Source organism: Urocitellus parryii, chromosome 8 (genome assembly GCF_045843805.1).
Source record: "Urocitellus parryii isolate mUroPar1 chromosome 8, mUroPar1.hap1, whole genome shotgun sequence".
NCBI lineage: Eukaryota > Metazoa > Chordata > Mammalia > Rodentia > Sciuridae > Urocitellus > Urocitellus parryii.
This window is the reverse complement of record NC_135538.1, coordinates 8944405-8961126: the sequence shown is the minus strand read 5'-3', so window position 1 is coordinate 8961126 and position 16722 is coordinate 8944405. Positions and strand designations below refer to the sequence as shown.

The following is a 16722-nucleotide window of genomic DNA, read 5'->3' as shown; positions in this document are numbered from 1 at the left end:
CTGGTTCCATAGTTTGTTTATTGTGAATTGTCCTGCTAAATTAGGTATGCATGCGTGTGTCACTGTAGTATGCTGACTTTGATCCTTTAGGATAAATACTGAGGAGTGGTATAGCTGGGTCATATGGTGGTTCCTTGCCTAGTCAGTCTTTTGAGGAACCTCCATATTGATTCCTATAGTGGCTTTACTCATATACAGTCCACCAACAGTATAAAAGTTTCCTTTTCGCCACATCCTCTTCAGCATTTATTATTGTTTGTATTCTTGGTGGCTGTCATTCTAACTGGAGTGAGATTCTAACTCAGAGCAGTTTTGATTTGCATTTCCCTAATTGCTAACGATGTTGAACATTTTAAAATATATTTTTGGCCAATGTAGTAATTGTCTATAACTAGAGGTTTGTTATATTCTGATACAGATCATTTATAAATGCAATTTCTTGAGTAAAAAGCTTTCACTCCTTTTTGTTTGTGTACAATTTGCAATAATATTCTGAAAGCAGAATATATATGCACAAGTCTGCAAAGGGTATAAATTTAGGATATGGTAAATGCTTTACAAGTTACTTTCAAAAAACTCTCTGTCACAACTAGGCCTTATATTGTCACCTTTTATAATCAAAATTTTTTTGATACCAGCCTTCCTTCCACTGCCCAAAACTATAAAGTATTTTTTTAGTATTTATTTTTTAGTTATAGGTGGACACAATATCTTTATTTTTTATTTTATGTGGTCCTGAGGATCGAACCCAGTACCTCAAGCATGCTAGGCAAGCGCTCTACCTCTGAGCCACAACCCCAGCCCAATATAAATATTTTTAATGAACTGAAATTAAGGACTATACCTACTAGAAGAGAAGAGAAGAAAGTTCTGTTAGTTTGAGGTTTCAGAATCCCCTCCAACCAGAACCAATATTTTGGTAAGAAGATAGGCTGGGACCTTAGGCAGAGTTGAGTATGTACAGATGGCATCCCCAGGACTCAGCTTCAGTGGACTGTGAGTGCTCCAGCTACATAACTCAAGGCATAACTACACTGGATTGACTGGGCATAATTCAAAAGGGAAAAGCTCATATTCATTTCATTCTTTTGGAGCTCTGTGATAGCATTTAATAACAACCTAATGGGATGCCTTCCACATATAGTATTATGGTGTTTCTTCAAGTAATGGCTAAAAGATACATGATCTGATTATTCTATAATACTCATACCTATTTTATCTAGATGTTCAATGGATTTATAAATCTCCTCCCAGGATTCATCATAGGAACTGTAACAACCTTTGATCCTAGTGGCAGAAATCAGAGAAACCACAAAGAGATTATTAAGATCTGCTAGATATTTACTGAAGAGTTTCCTAAATTCCTGTTCTTTTGACTCACTCAGAGCTCCAACTGGTACAGGAATAATGGTAAACTCACCCTGTGGCCTTCCATGGCTTTAGCTGTATAAGGCAAATGGCATTTCAATACTGTTTTCATCTTCATCTGTCTGTAGAGTCATGCTTTCAAACATTCCTGTTTCCCAAAGCTCTCCTTAAACCTTTCGGTCAATACGAAGGTCATATAGAGGTGACCTATATATGTATCCACACTGGAAAGTGCGCTTGGAGAGAGGGGCACGTGATGAGAAGGCCCAAGGATGAAAATTCTCCAAGTAAGAGATGGACCCCCTTGATTGTAAGCATGGGAAGCTCAAGACCCACAGTACATGTGTCCTGCATGGGGTGCAGTAATGGCTTTTTTGTCGACTGTACTTGTGAAAGCCAACCTTTTAGCGTTGCATTCAGTTGTAGTCCTGAGGCCGTGTACCAGCTCCCGCGTGATGTCTTCCTGGCTTCTGACAGACCACTTGCTTGGACATCTTGGTGCCCGTGCCATCTGTGGTACCCCAGGATGAATGGGGAGGCAGTGGCAGGAGCAGCTCCACTAGGCGAGTAGACACTCGTGGGCCCAGCCCAGGAAGAGGTGGCGTCTGTATGTGCTTTTAAAGAGCTCAGACAGGGCGAACTGTGCTTGGTCCCTGTGCATTTGTATGTTCATGTGCAGATGATCCAGAGTTGTGTAGTGCTGACCACACATGCTCAGACTTAGGTAGGCACTTCAAGAAAAGCCACAAGTAAGGTAGGCCATGGATGCTTGATGAAGTCCATTCTCTTAGTGCAGAGCTGTCTTCTGTTCCAGACTACTGCTCCGTCTTTCCAACTCAGATGATTGTTTCTCACTGTTGCTGTCCATCTTGACTGCTCTCTGTGGAGCCAGACTGAGTGAGGGTGCTGGCTTCTAAAGAAAGGGGCTCAGCAACAGGTTTGCAGCCAGCCAATCGTAAGATAAAGGCCTTCTAGTAAATTTAAAACAGTATTGCTATATAGTTGCAAGTGAGAGTTCTTAAGATATGAAGAAACACTGGTGTCATTTCCTGGGGAAGACTCTAGGTTGATATGCTTCCTTTTATATATGTGTTTTATAACTATATTTGTAGACTTTACAAACTTAGCCACCTGTATAATTCAGGAATTGTTTGTATTGATAAAGCTGATGAATTTGTCATTTGTAATGTATGATTAAAGATCTACTTTTGTATTCACTTGGTCATTATTTGTTTAAACATTCAGTCTTATAAGTGGGATTCATAAGATTAACAACTTAAAATGATTTAAATTTTTTGTCATATGTTTCCATACTTCCTTTGGAAAGATTGGTAAAATGCACACCAGGTTTTCTATAGACATCTTCAGTCTAGAAGTTCTGGATCTTGTGGAGTCTTTGTTGTTGTTAATTAAAGGGTATAAAGTTATATATATATCATTGTTTTAGTTTTGATTTTTTCAGTTGTTAGTTTGAAATTTTAAAGTAATTTAAATCTGTCATCTATATTTTCAGGAGGATAGGGAATTTTTATATGTCGTATTTATCATGTCCTCCCTATTCATTAAAATTTTGTTTTTTTAATATTAAAGAAAAACTCTTCTGCTTCAACACAGATCTTCCATATCACTGATAATCACACTTTGTTTTAATTAATTGGTCGATTGATTGGTACCAGGGATTGAACTCAGGGGCTCTTAACCACTGAGCCACATCTTTAGCCCTTTGTATTTTATTTAGAAACAGGGTCTTGCTGAGTTGCTTAGGGCCTCACTGAATTTCTGAGGCTGGTTTGAACTAGTGATCCTCCTACCTCAGCCTCCTGACCTGCTGGGATTATAGGCATGCACCACCATACCCAGCTATACTTAGCTTTATTTTAAAGTTAGAACAAATATATAAACCTATTTATTTAAAAATGTTATTATGATTTAAATTATAAAGAAAAGGCAAATAAGTTTTTCCTTGCAAATATCCTTTAGTATTTGTGTCTATTTAATTTTTCTGATAAATTGTCTTATTCTTAATAGTCCAGGCTGCAGAGAGCAGTTTCCAGCTGATGAAAAAAAATTTCAGGTCCCAAAGAAGGATGAACCAGCCAGCAGTCCTGCTTGGGATGGCTACAGTGTGGCTGGCCCCGTTCCTTTCCCGTACCTCCTGGCTTCAGTAGTTTGTGCTGCTGTTTCCCATCTCTGCTTCTGGGAGGCTCTTCCCACCACATTTTTGATCATATGTCAAGCCTGCATATTAATTGGGAAAATGCTATATTTAATATTCTAGATGGAATCTTCTTATTTCTCCTTTGTCTTTATTTCCCATTAGGGTTTATAATTTAGTTTAAAAAGATGCTTATGTCCTACTTTAATTCTCTCAAATTATTGCAGATGTGATTGCTTTACAATTTTGATTCTAGATCCTGTAGCTATATGTAATTTCTTGAGATTTTGAAGCCATAGAACAATAAACATTTTATATATATATATGTATACTTTAGTATTCTGTAAATTGAGAACATGTACCTATTAAAATACTCGATGTGTTCTCTTTTTCTGCAGTATCTGAAAATACCTTTTCAGTTTGCAGCTACAAGTTTACAGCTTCTTTAATTAGTTCAGTTGTGTCTTTATTGAGTGCTATTTGTTGAGAGAGATACAACAAGTCTTAAAATAGTGCATTACTCATTTGTTAACATCTTCAAATACAGTAGTATGTGTATCTTCTGTCTTCAAATTTCAGATTCCTGCAAATAATTCTTACAGTTCCTGCAGGCACTGAAATCTCTTTGTTTTGGGACATTGAAACGTTCTCTAACAGTGACAGTCTTCTAAGTAAAGCCTTTGACTGTATTTGTGCAAATGGAAATACATAGAGGTTTCCTAAAGTGGTTCTGTTTTATGTGGGCACTTGCTACACGTGAGCAGTGTCTTCTCTTAGCAGCACTGGTTCTGGGGAAGTTGGCTGTAGTCTCCAGTGTCTCTGACATCCTCACCTGAAGGCCCTTCAGGTGCTCAGCCAGCACCACTTCCTAAAGAGTGCCTTTGCAGCCAGGCGTTGGTGGCACATGCCTTTAATCCCAGTGACTTGGAAGGCTGAGGCAGAAGGATCACAAGTTCAAAGCCAGGCTCAGCAACTTAGCGAGACCCTAAGCAATTCAGTGAGACCCTGTCTCTAACAAAAGATTTAAAAAAAAAAAAAGTGCCTTTGCAACATCGATCACCAAACTTAGAGAATTGTACTAGAGGATTATGGTTTTACTTTTTCCTGTATTTGCACTTCTTGGAGAAACATTTAATACTTGTTGGTTAATAGAAAAAAAAGTGAGGATAGAAGGTGAAATGTGAGTAGTTTTTAATGTGTTTTGACTTCTTTTAGTTCATCTCTAAGGCATTTGGCAATTGTTCAAATGGGTGATGTCACCACTGAGCAAGAGAGGCTGTGTGGGCACATCCTGTTGTACTAGTAAGCTGACACTTTCCATTATGTTACTTTACTTGTTAACTGGCATCATTGTGAACAAATTCAGTACTTCCCTTCTTATAGATTCGGGATATTTGGAACAGGTATACTTAACAGAGTGTCAGTTTTTTTTTCTCTTATTTTGTTGCTTAAAATGAAAAACTTGTTGAGGTGACTTGTTGACAAACATGAATTAAGAATAAATTAATTACCCTGAAGATGTTCATTGTCAGATAATTAATTGCCATAGAGTGAAATAGGCAGTTGGGGTAGAAGTGTGTGTAAGTAGTTCATAAGGCAGGAAAGGAGTTCTTCAGGGGAGAGTTCAGATCCATTGTATTGCAGGTAGAGTTTTGAGGATGACTAGGAGTTGTGAGGAGAGTTGTTGGTACAGGGGAGGAAGCTGGAAGAGTAGACTTTGAATGCCAAGTAAGGGGTTAGCTCATCCCCTGAAGCTGTAAAGGCAGGGGATGAATTAATTTTACTTGCATTTACCACAGTTTATTTGTCGAGTAGGTTCTGAGTTGAAGAGAAGGGACTGGAAGGGAGCTGGGGGACTTTGGGTAAAAGGCTTTTACAAGAATTTCGGCACAGAGGGGCATGTTCAGGCAATGAGATTGAAACAGGCAAATTTGAAAAGACATGTTGGAGATAAAGGCTGGGATTGTATTCATTGGTAGAAAGCTTGCCTAGCATGTGTGAGGCACTGGGTTCAACTCTCAGCACTGCATATAAATAAATGAATAAAGTAAAGGTGGCAACTAAAAAAATTGAAAAAAAAAAAGATATATTGGAGGTAAAATTAGTGGTAGTGCTGACAGGCTTGGTGTTATTAGCAGGTAAAGACGGTGGAGACCAAAATGACTCCCCAGTTTATAAGGGCACAGCCATCAACTTATAGGAATAAGGTCGAGTTCATTTGGGGAAATGTCACATGAAGATCAGGTGGGATATCTATTAAAAATTCACATTCGGATTAATAATGCAACAATATGGATGACTCTTAAGAACATTATACTGAGTAAAAGAAGCCAGATATATATGACTATCTATAGTACATGATTCCATTTATATGAAACCCTGGGAAGACAGAAAACCAGATCATTGATTGCCTGGGAAGACAGAGGAGGTAAAAGTACTTGAGAATTTATGGAGTGATGGAATTTTACTGTAGTGGTAGTTACATGGGTGTGCAAATGTGCCAAAATTCAATGGAAGGTATACTTAATGAGCATTTTGTTGTATTTAAGCTATATTTTTAAAAAGCTGATTAATAAATGAAAGTTCAAGAGGGAGGTGCAAGGGAGGTGCAGGCCAGAGGCCAGAGTGTGAAGTTGGCGGCACAGAGGGAAATAAGAGTTCTCCACCTGGAGTGGAGAAGGCCAGCATGGGGAAGTGCCTGTGGAAATTGAATTTAAAGAACATTTTGGGTGGGCTGGGGATGTGGCTCAAGCAGTAGCGCGCTCACCTGGCATGCATGCGGCCCGGGTTCGATCCTCAGCACCACATACCAACAAAGATGTTGTGTCCGCCGAGAACTAAAAAATAAATATTAAAAATTTCTCTCTCTGTCTCTCTCTCCTCCCTCTCACTCTCTCTTAAAAAAAAAAAAAGTTAAAAAGCTAAAAAAAAAAAAACAAAACATTTTGGGATGCAGTGGCAACAAGTGGAATGTTGTATTTCTGAAAAATTGGATTCTGTTACAAACGAATGGTGTTGATAACCAGAAGACTGGGTGAAAGGGGAGGGAGGGAATCCGTGAACGTTTATTTGGGAGGTATTTGTCATTCAGGTATTTACTTATCATTGAGAGAGATGGCAGATTATCAGAATGATACTTTAGACTCTGAGCAACAAGACAGGCCCCGAGCAAGCGAAAGCCCTCCCAGGAGAGGGACCAGCAAAAGGTACAACCATGTCCATCATCTGAGATGATCATCCTCATCAGAAATGAGCTGTTACTGCACTTTCATGCCGTAAGCAGAATTGCATAAATGCACTTGCTCGTGCATTCGGGCTCAGGCCTGCCCTTTTGCTCTGTTTCTGTTCATCTCACCTTTTGTTGTTGTTCCTCTGATCCTCCCTTCTTACCTTTGTTTGTGTTAACCAAAACACTTTTCCATACATCTTTTTTACCTTGCTATGGGTTTTAAGTTCTATTTCTTTGCTTTTTATTTTAAGTGACTGCTCTAAGGATTATAACCTTCATCTTGAATGTATCATGTTATATTTGAAATGAACATTGCATTTTCATGGTGAAATGCAGGAACCTTGCAGCAATCTAGGTCCATTCATCCCTCCCTTGGTGCTGTTGTCCTGACTCTCAGTTTCTGGGTGAGATTAGAATTGTTGGATGGTTCTGAGAAGGGCAGTCAGGAGTAGCCATCACTGTTAGGGGTACATCCAAATTCACTTTTTATTTGACTAGAGTAGTATTTAAATACAGTTTGTAGAAAAAAATTTAAAAGTTCATGAGTAGCATGTGTTTTGCTGTTTAAAAACAGCGATATATTGCCCTTACAATTGAGAGAGGAGAGTCTAGGTCCCTACAAGAAAACTCCAAAAGCCCTTTAGTCCTTGTGCCAGATTGTCTGGCTTTTCACGAGTTTTTTATTTTTTTTTAAATTTTTAAAAAAATTTTTATTGTTGGTTGTTCAAAACATTACATTGTTCTTGACATATCATATTTCACACTTTGATTCAAGTGGGTTATGAACTCCCATTTTTACCCCGTATACAGATTGCAGAATCACATCGGTTACACATCCACTGATTTACATATTGCCATACTAGTGTCTGTTGTATTCTGCTGCCTTTCCTATCCTCTACTATCCCTCCTCCCCTCCCCTCCCCTCCCCTCCCCTCCCCTCCCCTCCCCTCCCCTCCCATCTCCTCCCATCTTCTCTCTCTACCCCATCTACTGTAATTCATTTCTCCCCCTTGTTTTTTTCCCTTTCCCCTCACTTCCTCTTGTATGTAATTTTGTATAACCATGAGTTTTTTTTTTCTGTAATCAGTGGATTAGTGTTATAGCTTAAAACATTTTTTTGATCATACACATAAAAATTTTAGGTACCTTATTTATTTTGCATCAAGAATATTCAAACTCCTCGGTTTTGAAAATTTCTCTAGTAATTGAAAGATTACTTTTATTGGTCTCTACACAGAAGGACCCATAGCATCACTGAAATAGCCCTGTTGCATAACTGTCCTCCTGTGTCTAAAAATACTCAGCTGAGTGGCGTCAGCTCTTGCCCAGGGTTATGAACCCATACTCTTGAGGTATTTGTACTCACTCTGACCAGACTGTCTTTCAGTATGTCCTGCAAAGTGACCTTTCATGGATAACACTGAGCTTGTCCCAGTGACATCTGATACTGGTGGAGTTACTTTCAATGTAAAAGACTGTGTTTGTGTTTATTCAGTTTGACCAGCCATCCGGAGGGATTTTCATGATTATATTTATACTTCCCTAAGGTCTGGGAACCTGGGATTGTAGGGTATCTGTATGTGTACTTACATAAAAACCATTATGTCATGACTCTGACTGACACAGTATCCCTATTAGGCAGGTGCTTGTCTGGCTATGTGCTATTTGAGATTAATATTCCTTTTATTGCCTGTTCCATCACATGAAAAACCATAGAACCTGTGTACAGGTTACAAATAATTTATAGAGCCTAAAAATATGCAGGTAATTGCTTGGGGATACAGATGTGGAGGTTCAGTAAGATTTTTTGAGGAATGTGTTTACATGACAGGTTGTGCAAAGCAACTAATATTTGTATACGAATCACTGTTATATCATTCAGAGTTAAGATCTGTTTTTTTATCCACTTAAGAGTACCAGGTAGATTTTTGTATATTGTTATTTTGGTGTTTTGGTGTGTGTTTCTGAGTTAAAGAGACAGCCATGTATTTTTTGTTGACAATATATACATAGTTGCTATGTGCAATGTCTCAGTTTTATAAATGCATATCAATATTGTGAAATAATGTCATTAAAATAATTCAGCTTTAAAAATGTATAAATTCTTTTCATTGAGGTGCAAATCAAAGGCGGTTGTCAATTATTTATTGAAACTTCATCTTTCAAAATAAGGAGGAAAAATTGTTTTTGTGTTAAATATGGAGGAAATGGAATATATTACAAAGGTTCCAGGTAACTTGACCAACCAAGTACATAGTTAATAAAATGACTAACAAATTTCAACTGGAATTCTTCTTCATTTTAAAATTTTTCAATTTTTAATTTGTTCTAATTAGTTATACATGACAGTAGAATGCATTTTTGACACACTGCACACAAATGGAGCACAACTTCTCAATCTGGCTGTACATGGTGCAGTCACATGGGTAGTGTAATCATACATGTATAAAGGGTAATAATTTCCATCTCATTCCACTGTCCTTCCCATCCCACACATCCTCCCTTCCCCTCTGCACAATCCAAAGTTCTTTCATTCTTCCGTATCACCCCTCCCTCACACCCCATTATGGATCAGCATCTGTTTATTACAGAAAATATTCAACCTTTGGTTTTTTTGGTTTGGCTTATTTCACTTAGCATGATATTCTCCATTTACTGACAAGTGCCATAATTTTATTCTTCATTAAGGCTGAGTAATATTCCATTGTGCGTATGTATATTTTCTTTATCCATTCATCTGTTGAAGGGCATTTAGGTCAGTTCCATAGTTTAGCTGTTATGAATTGAGCTATTGTAAACATTGATGTGCCTGCGTCACTGTAGTATGCTGATTTTAAATCCTTTGGGTATAAATCAAGGAGTGGGATAGCTGGATCAAATGGTGGTTCCATTCCAAGTTTTCTAAGGAATCTCCATACTGCTTTCCAGAGTGGTTGCACCAATTTGCAGTCCCACCACCGAAGTATGAGTGTACCTTTCCCCCCCACATCCTCGCTAACACTTACTATTGCTTGTATTCTTGATAATTGCCATTCTGACTGGAGTGAGATGAAATCTCAGTGTAGTTTTAATTTGCGTTTCTCTAATTTGCTAGAGATGTTGAACATTGTTTCATATATTTGCTGATCGATTATATTTCTTCTTCTGTTCACTTCCTTAGCTCATTTATTGATTGGGTTATTTATTTATTTGGTATTAAGTTTTTTTTTTTTTTTAAGAGAGAGTGAGAGAGAGAGGGGGACAGAGAGAGAGAATTTTAATATTTATTTATTTTTTCTTAGTTCTCGGTGGACACAACATCTTCGTTTGTATGTGGTGCTGAGGATCGAACCCGGGCCGCACGCACGCTAGGCGAGCGCGCTACCGCTTGAGCCACATCCCCAGCCCCTGGTATTAAGTTTTTTGAGTTCTTTATGTATCCTGGAGTTAGTGCTCTATCTGCGTCACTGAGGCGCATGTGGTAAAGATTTTCTCCCATTCTGTAGGCGCTCTCTTCACATTATTGTTTCCTTTGCTGATAAGAAGCTTTTTAGTTTGAACCCATCCCATTTACTGATTCTTTTTTAAAAAATTTATTTTATTCAAACTTGTTTATGGACACAGTGCTTTTATTTATTTTTATATGGTGCTGAGGATTGAACCCAGTGCCTTATACATGCTAGACAAGTGCTCTATCGCTGAGCTGGAACTCTAGCCCCCCACCTATTAAGTCTTGATTTTAACTTCTTGTTCTTTAGAAGTCTTGTTAGGGAGGTCAGGTCCTAAGCCAACACAATGAAGATTTGAGCCTATTTTTGCTTCTTTTAGGTGCGGTCTCTGTGCCAAAGTCTTTGATCCACTTTGATTTGATTTTCATGCAGGGTGAGAGATAGAGGTTTAATTTCATTTTGCTACATATGTATTTCCAGTTTTCCCAGCACCATTTGTTGAATAGGCTATTCTTTTCTCCAGTGTATTTTTTGGTGCTTTTGTTTGGAGAATTCTTCCTCATTTTAATCGTATTCCAAGGAAGTAAGAAGAATGTGAATGTTGTAAAAAATAATTTGCTAATATTTAGGAGGTATAAAAGTGTAGTTTTATAACTAACTGGAACCTAAAATGCCAAAACATAAAATTGAAAGATTGAGAGGCAGAATTGGTTTAGAGGAAAGAATTCTAAATTGAGAATCAACATAGTACAGTTCTTTTTGACTCAGCCATTAATTACTTCTGAAGCCTTTAGTCTCTGTTTTAGTTTATTGCTTTTTTTGTGTGTGTGGGGGGGAGTGTTAAATTATTGTTATCAAAGGGGATCTCCTTTAGTAACTGATACTCTATAGAAGGTATAGAGGGTAAACCTTGTCTTTTTAAATTTTTTTTCTTTCCTTGCCCAGGGCTAAGGATGGAATCCAGGCCCTGGTGAGTGCTAGGCAAGTGATCCACCATGAGCTACAACCCCACCTGTTAAACCTCAGGAAATATTCCTGTTTTATCCTCACTCTTCCTGGGCATGGGATTCTGAGGTCACTGTGGGGGCAGTCTGTTGCCAGTCTGATCATCATCACCTTCTAACTCTTTTTCATGATGGTAGCTTTCGAGGTTTTCTTTCATTGCAGTTGTCTTAAGAGGGTACTTCTTTCCCCCCTGTCTACCTGGTGATCATTGGGAGCTGTCAAGTTAAGATTTTTCAGTTCTGGAAAGTTTTTGGCATTTGTTCTGATTTCCCTCCATTTTTGTAGCTTCATTTCTGGGAATCCTATTAGGTGTTGCTTCATCTGTTATGTCACTTAATGTTTTTTTTTTTATCTCTTTCTGTACTCTGAGTGGTTGTCAGGTATTCATTTTCTATTTTGACTATGGCTGATGTTGAGTTTCTCCCATCTGTTGATCTGTATTTCTCATTTTCAGGATTTTAACAGATTTTTGTTTTCTAGTCTACCTTTTCCTGATTTTATTTCCAAAAGAATACTTTTTTTGTTTGTTTGCTTTCCTTTCCCATCCCTTTGGATTTTTAACCCATTTATGTTAAGGTTGTTCTCAGTGTGCCTTGTTTTCATTTTGTCAGGAGTAAATTTATTTTCTGATCTTGAGTTTTTTTTCTTCATGAGCTTTGCACTTTAAGTTTAGAAGCTTGTCTTAAGTGGAAGTCTTTGTCCCTGTCTGTGCCCTTACCTCTCTCTGTGTGTTGGTTTTGATCATCTCCTTTCTAGGCTTCTCATTTATAACTGATTTTATTTATTTTTAAAAAATATTTATTTTTAGCTTTAGGTGGACACAATATTTTATTTTTATTTGGTACTGAGGATTGAATCCAGTGCCTTATGCATGCCAGGCGAGCGCGCTACTACTTGAACCATATCCTCAGCCCCTATAACTGATTTTAGTTGGGAGTTCAGGGTCCTACCTTTCCTGATAAGGCAGCTCTCTGTGTTCCCCTGTTGCCCTCAGCATGGCCTTATCTCAGCCATGGCCCTGGGCAGTGGTCACAGGTCTTTTTCAGTTTCTTCCCACAAACTGTGGAGTTGGTAGAGACTCTGTCCTACCCAGACTGATGTGCCTTTGGCCATGTTCCCTCTCCAGCCCCTGGTAATGTCTGAATCGTAGAACTGTGGCTTTAGCCTTCTTGCCAGCCTTAGGTGTTTGTGTGTCTCATTTCTCTTGTTTGTAAACACGACTTTCTTCCTTCCTAAAAATATTTTATCTATCATTTGAAGTAGTGAGTGGTATTTAAAACCTGAATTCAAAAGGTATCCTGCCCAGAAATGCTTTGTCTTTATTTTTTCATTTTTAGTAAGTAATCTCAAAGTCCCATCTAGGGCCACATATTCTGACTTCCCAGTTGTACCAGGTAGCAAGAGGTTATCCATGGAGTCGGATATTTAGCATATTATTGCCACTTTCCCTTCCTATTAGGCCAAACAAGTTCATGAATCAGTGATCTCAGAAGATGTCTAAAGGGTTGTGACCTCTGCAGAACTTTTTCCAGTCTTATTTGCCTTCCCAGTTGTTATTTTCCAAGCTGAATTTTGCTTTTGGAGAGGAAAAAACCCCACAGGAATAATGCGTTGGCCATTTACCCAAAGATCACACCTGTGGGAATGGTGCTGGCCACTGTCCCTTTTCTGACCCTGACATCTGTCCCTTTCCCTGGCATGACTCCAGAGACTGGACATCCCCAGAAGCAGCTTCTTCCTTTTCATTTTCTCCAAGGAAAACATGATTATTCAGCAGTTTGACTCTTCCATCATGGTTTAGAGGGGCTCATGAAAGGAAGGGGAGGGATTGTTTTCTGTAGGAAAGAGGAGAAATTTCCTTTTTTTTTTTTTTTAAACAAACTTCTGAAGTCTATTCATGGATGATTGCTAGAGCTGTTTGTTTATGTTTTATGAATAATGTTTAATGAAGAACTGCCAAAATTGCAGTTAACATTTTTTGAAAAATAAATAAGTTAGCAAGGAAACAGCCATATGGTATCTGTTTAGAGCTGGAGATAGGGAATCTAGCTTAAAAAAATAGACCTACAAGAAGGCTAAACACAGACCAAAATCCTTCACTTTTATTAAAATTATTAATTTGTAGTTATTTATTTTTAAATAGATAGGTGAGTTTAAAACTTTTACAGATAGCATCCTAAATTTGGCAAAGTGGAAACTCTGAGGAAATACAATTTAATTCCAGTCACTGGTTCTCCGAGCTTACCTTCTAAGTAAAAGAAAGAATTGCACATGCTTTCTACTTTTGGGGAACCAGATGCTGCTGTTAGAGAGGAGTGGGGTGAGGGCCTGGTGTTGGGAAGGAAGGGTGGAGGGAGGATCTGAGGAGGGAGTGGAAGCAGCAGTGGCCCGAGAGAGTCTAGCCCTGTGTTTCCCAGTAGGTGCTGCCCCATCTTCTAGACATGCTGGTGATGACATATTGCATGTGTAAGTTTGAGTTACCTGTGAATTTCATTTCCTCGATTTCCTTGTCCCTTGATTGGTTTGTCTGTTAGAAAAAATTATTATCTAGAGAGTGACTTTCCATAAAACAGTTCTCTTTTGTGTAAAAATATCATTAATTCGAAAGTGAGATAACAGAATTGAATTGTTCTCTTCAGTTTGCCTGACTCAGCATAGTGTTCTTAGCCTTTTTGAACAGCATCTTTTAGGCTTTTTGTCATACATAGAAAGTGTACATTAGTCTATTCCTAGTAGTGTTGGATGGCATTTATGAAGTGGGGCTGTTGAGCTCAGATAGCATGAATATTCTGTATGAATACTCTGTTGGCACTCTAACCTCTGGGTCAGCCAGTTAATTTCTTTCAGTTTTCTGAGCACAGAGCCTTGTTCTTTTTTTCTTTCTTTCTTTTTTTTTTTAAAGAGAGAGAGAGAGAATTTTTAATATTTATTGTTTTAGTTTTTGGCGGACACAACATCTTTGTTTTTGTATGTGGTGCTGAGGATAGAACCCACGCCGCACGCATGCCAGGCGAGCGCGCTACCGCTTGAGCCACATCCCCAGCCTTAGAGCCTTGTTCTTAAAAGAGAAATGGATCATCACGGATCCATTGCCGTCATAAAAACAATTTCAGGGCGTGAAACTTGGATATAGAATGTACAACAGCACCGTTTTTCTTAAGATCTACACACATACTCTTTGTTTCTCTTTTTAAAAAATTATATAGTAAGGGTCTGAGATTGCACTCAGTGGCAGGGTGCTTGCCTGGCATGTGTGAGGCACTGAGTTTGATTCTCAGCACTGCATATAAATAAATAAAATAAAGGTCCATGGACACTTAAAAATATATTGGAAAAAAATATCTCGTTTAAAAAAATTATATAGTCATTCATGGGGGTGGGGCAAGCAAGGAGTTACAAGGTTTTATTGTTTTTATCCTCATGGTATTTTCACAGTATTTAGCAGATTATTTGTTTACCTAGCATGGTATAGAGAATCCTTATGATGTGGTTCTAGGTCTCTGTGGAAGAAGGTCTCTCTGTGACCTTGCAGAAAAATGTGTCATGATGTGTTCTGAAGTTACTTGTTGGAATTCTTTTATAGTTCCAAAATGCTATTGTAGGAAATAATGTGTCACATTGCAAGAAGGATCTCCCCTTTTATAACTTCTTAGAATCAGTTTAAAAAATACAAATAGATTTTCATGTAAAGCCCATAATTTTAACCTCAGGAGAGCATTTATTTTATGCAGCCCTTATTTTGTTACAGTGCCTTGTGATGACTGTTGTTCTACAAGGAAGGAAAATTTGAGCATTAAGACACTTTGGGTCAGCCTCTGGCATAGAGCAAGCCAGCAGCAATGGGGTCCTGAGACTGTGAGCATCCATCTGGGTAGCAGCTGTTAGAGCTTGCATCCAGACATTTTTCATTTGAACTTTCCAAAGGTGGAAGCTGAGTGAGATTCTGCTATGTAAAAACAAGATACAGAACAAATGATACTGTCATTTGGTTTTAGAAAATCTATACACTTCTATTTCTGTATATATAGAACATCTCTGGAAGTGATGTGTAAGCAACTGGTTGGTAACAGTGTTACCTCTGGGAAGTAACAGTGGTTGCCTCTGGGAAGGTAACCAGGAGATAGAGATGGGTGACAAGGAGCTTTGCTTCTCTGCATCCCTTTCTGATATCCAGTTTTGAACCATGTATATGTCATAAGCATTCAAACAATACATGATAAAAACACAGAAATTACATACATTCTAATAGTAGATTTGTTCAGATATAAGGGAGTCTGTTCATATTTCTCCTGTTGTTTTGCTCAAGAAGTATTATTAGGGAGTGTTAGTCTGCATGTGGAAGATTCTTTTAAAACTATTCTCCAGAGAATGGGTTCAAAGTGGGATATGGGCACAGAAGACCCTAATTAAGCACGGTCAACCCTCTGGTTTGTTGTGGTAGCTTGTGCAGTGGTCATAAAATGGTTGTGGAGTTAGAGAGTAGCTCTGGTTATCTGCAGTTTATTCAAAGTCTCTGGGTCTTGTTTTCTTTCTAGAAATGGGGTGGAAGGCTATTGTTTTTGACATGCAGCATTTTTTCACCCTTTGGGTCAGCCCTCTCCTTCTCTGCTGAGGTTTCACCTGGGAGTCCAAAACAGCTCAGAATGTTCAATGACTTAGGCCTAGGCTTTGTGTGTCCCTGGCAACAGTGAAATGGGATCCTGATCATATTAAAGCAGTGAGATCATGATAGAGCAATGAGAGACTTTGGTTGGCACAAGGGAAGAAAAAAACTTGTTCATTTTCCCACCAGACTTGAATGAGAAGAGAATGCAAGGTTTGGGTAACCGTGTTCCACTTTCTAGCACTAGGAACCAGAGAACAAACCCATTGGAGGGGACCTTACTTTGCAGAGCCCCATGGGGTCTCAGTGAGCCTGGCTGGGCCTGGCCTTGTCTAGACTTCTCACTGTGGGGGTTAGTTAGTTCGTGTATTCTTTTCTTTAGTTTACTGCCATGTGTGTCAAATAAAAATCCCAATGGATACAGGTAATACCATTCAAGTTTTAGGATATAGATGGATGAATGACATGCATCTATGAAACACAATACCTATCACATGGGAAGCATTCTGGTAGTTTTTAGAGTAGTCAGTCAGAAATTCACCTCATGGTTTACCAATAACTGATTCTGAAGTGGAGCAGAATTTGCAAGATATTTAATTCCTTAACTTGGCACAGGTTATATGTTAAATACATCTAATGTATTTTAGAATAAAAGTCCATTTGGCACATGACAGCCAAGAGCTACTAGTTTTGCTCAGGTTCCAGAGTAAAGGTCATTTGAGAGATTTGAGAAATTTGAATCCCCTCTATAGAAGGATAGAAGAGAGTGGGGGAAGAAGAAAGAAAGTCAGCCAGCCAGCTATTGGGTGACTTAAAAAACTCCAACAGAAACCCAGCAACAGCAAAACAGGGAAAGGATAAGAGACCTTCAGAAGACAGCATCTTATGACACATGATATTTTGACTACCATTTTTTCTTTTTTTTCTTTTTTTG

The 16722-nt window shown here is 38.4% G+C and overlaps 1 protein-coding gene and 1 pseudogene across 5 annotated transcripts in view; one reads left to right on the top strand and one right to left on the bottom strand.

Annotated features, from left to right (window-relative positions):
- Tulp4 (TUB like protein 4) overlaps positions 1 to 16722 on the top strand; it is a 226818-nt gene that overhangs the window by 93158 nt on the left and 116938 nt on the right. The gene's annotated exons all lie outside the window — the stretch shown is intronic.
- On the bottom strand, positions 987 to 1722 carry LOC144256701 (protein MEMO1-like; annotated as a pseudogene).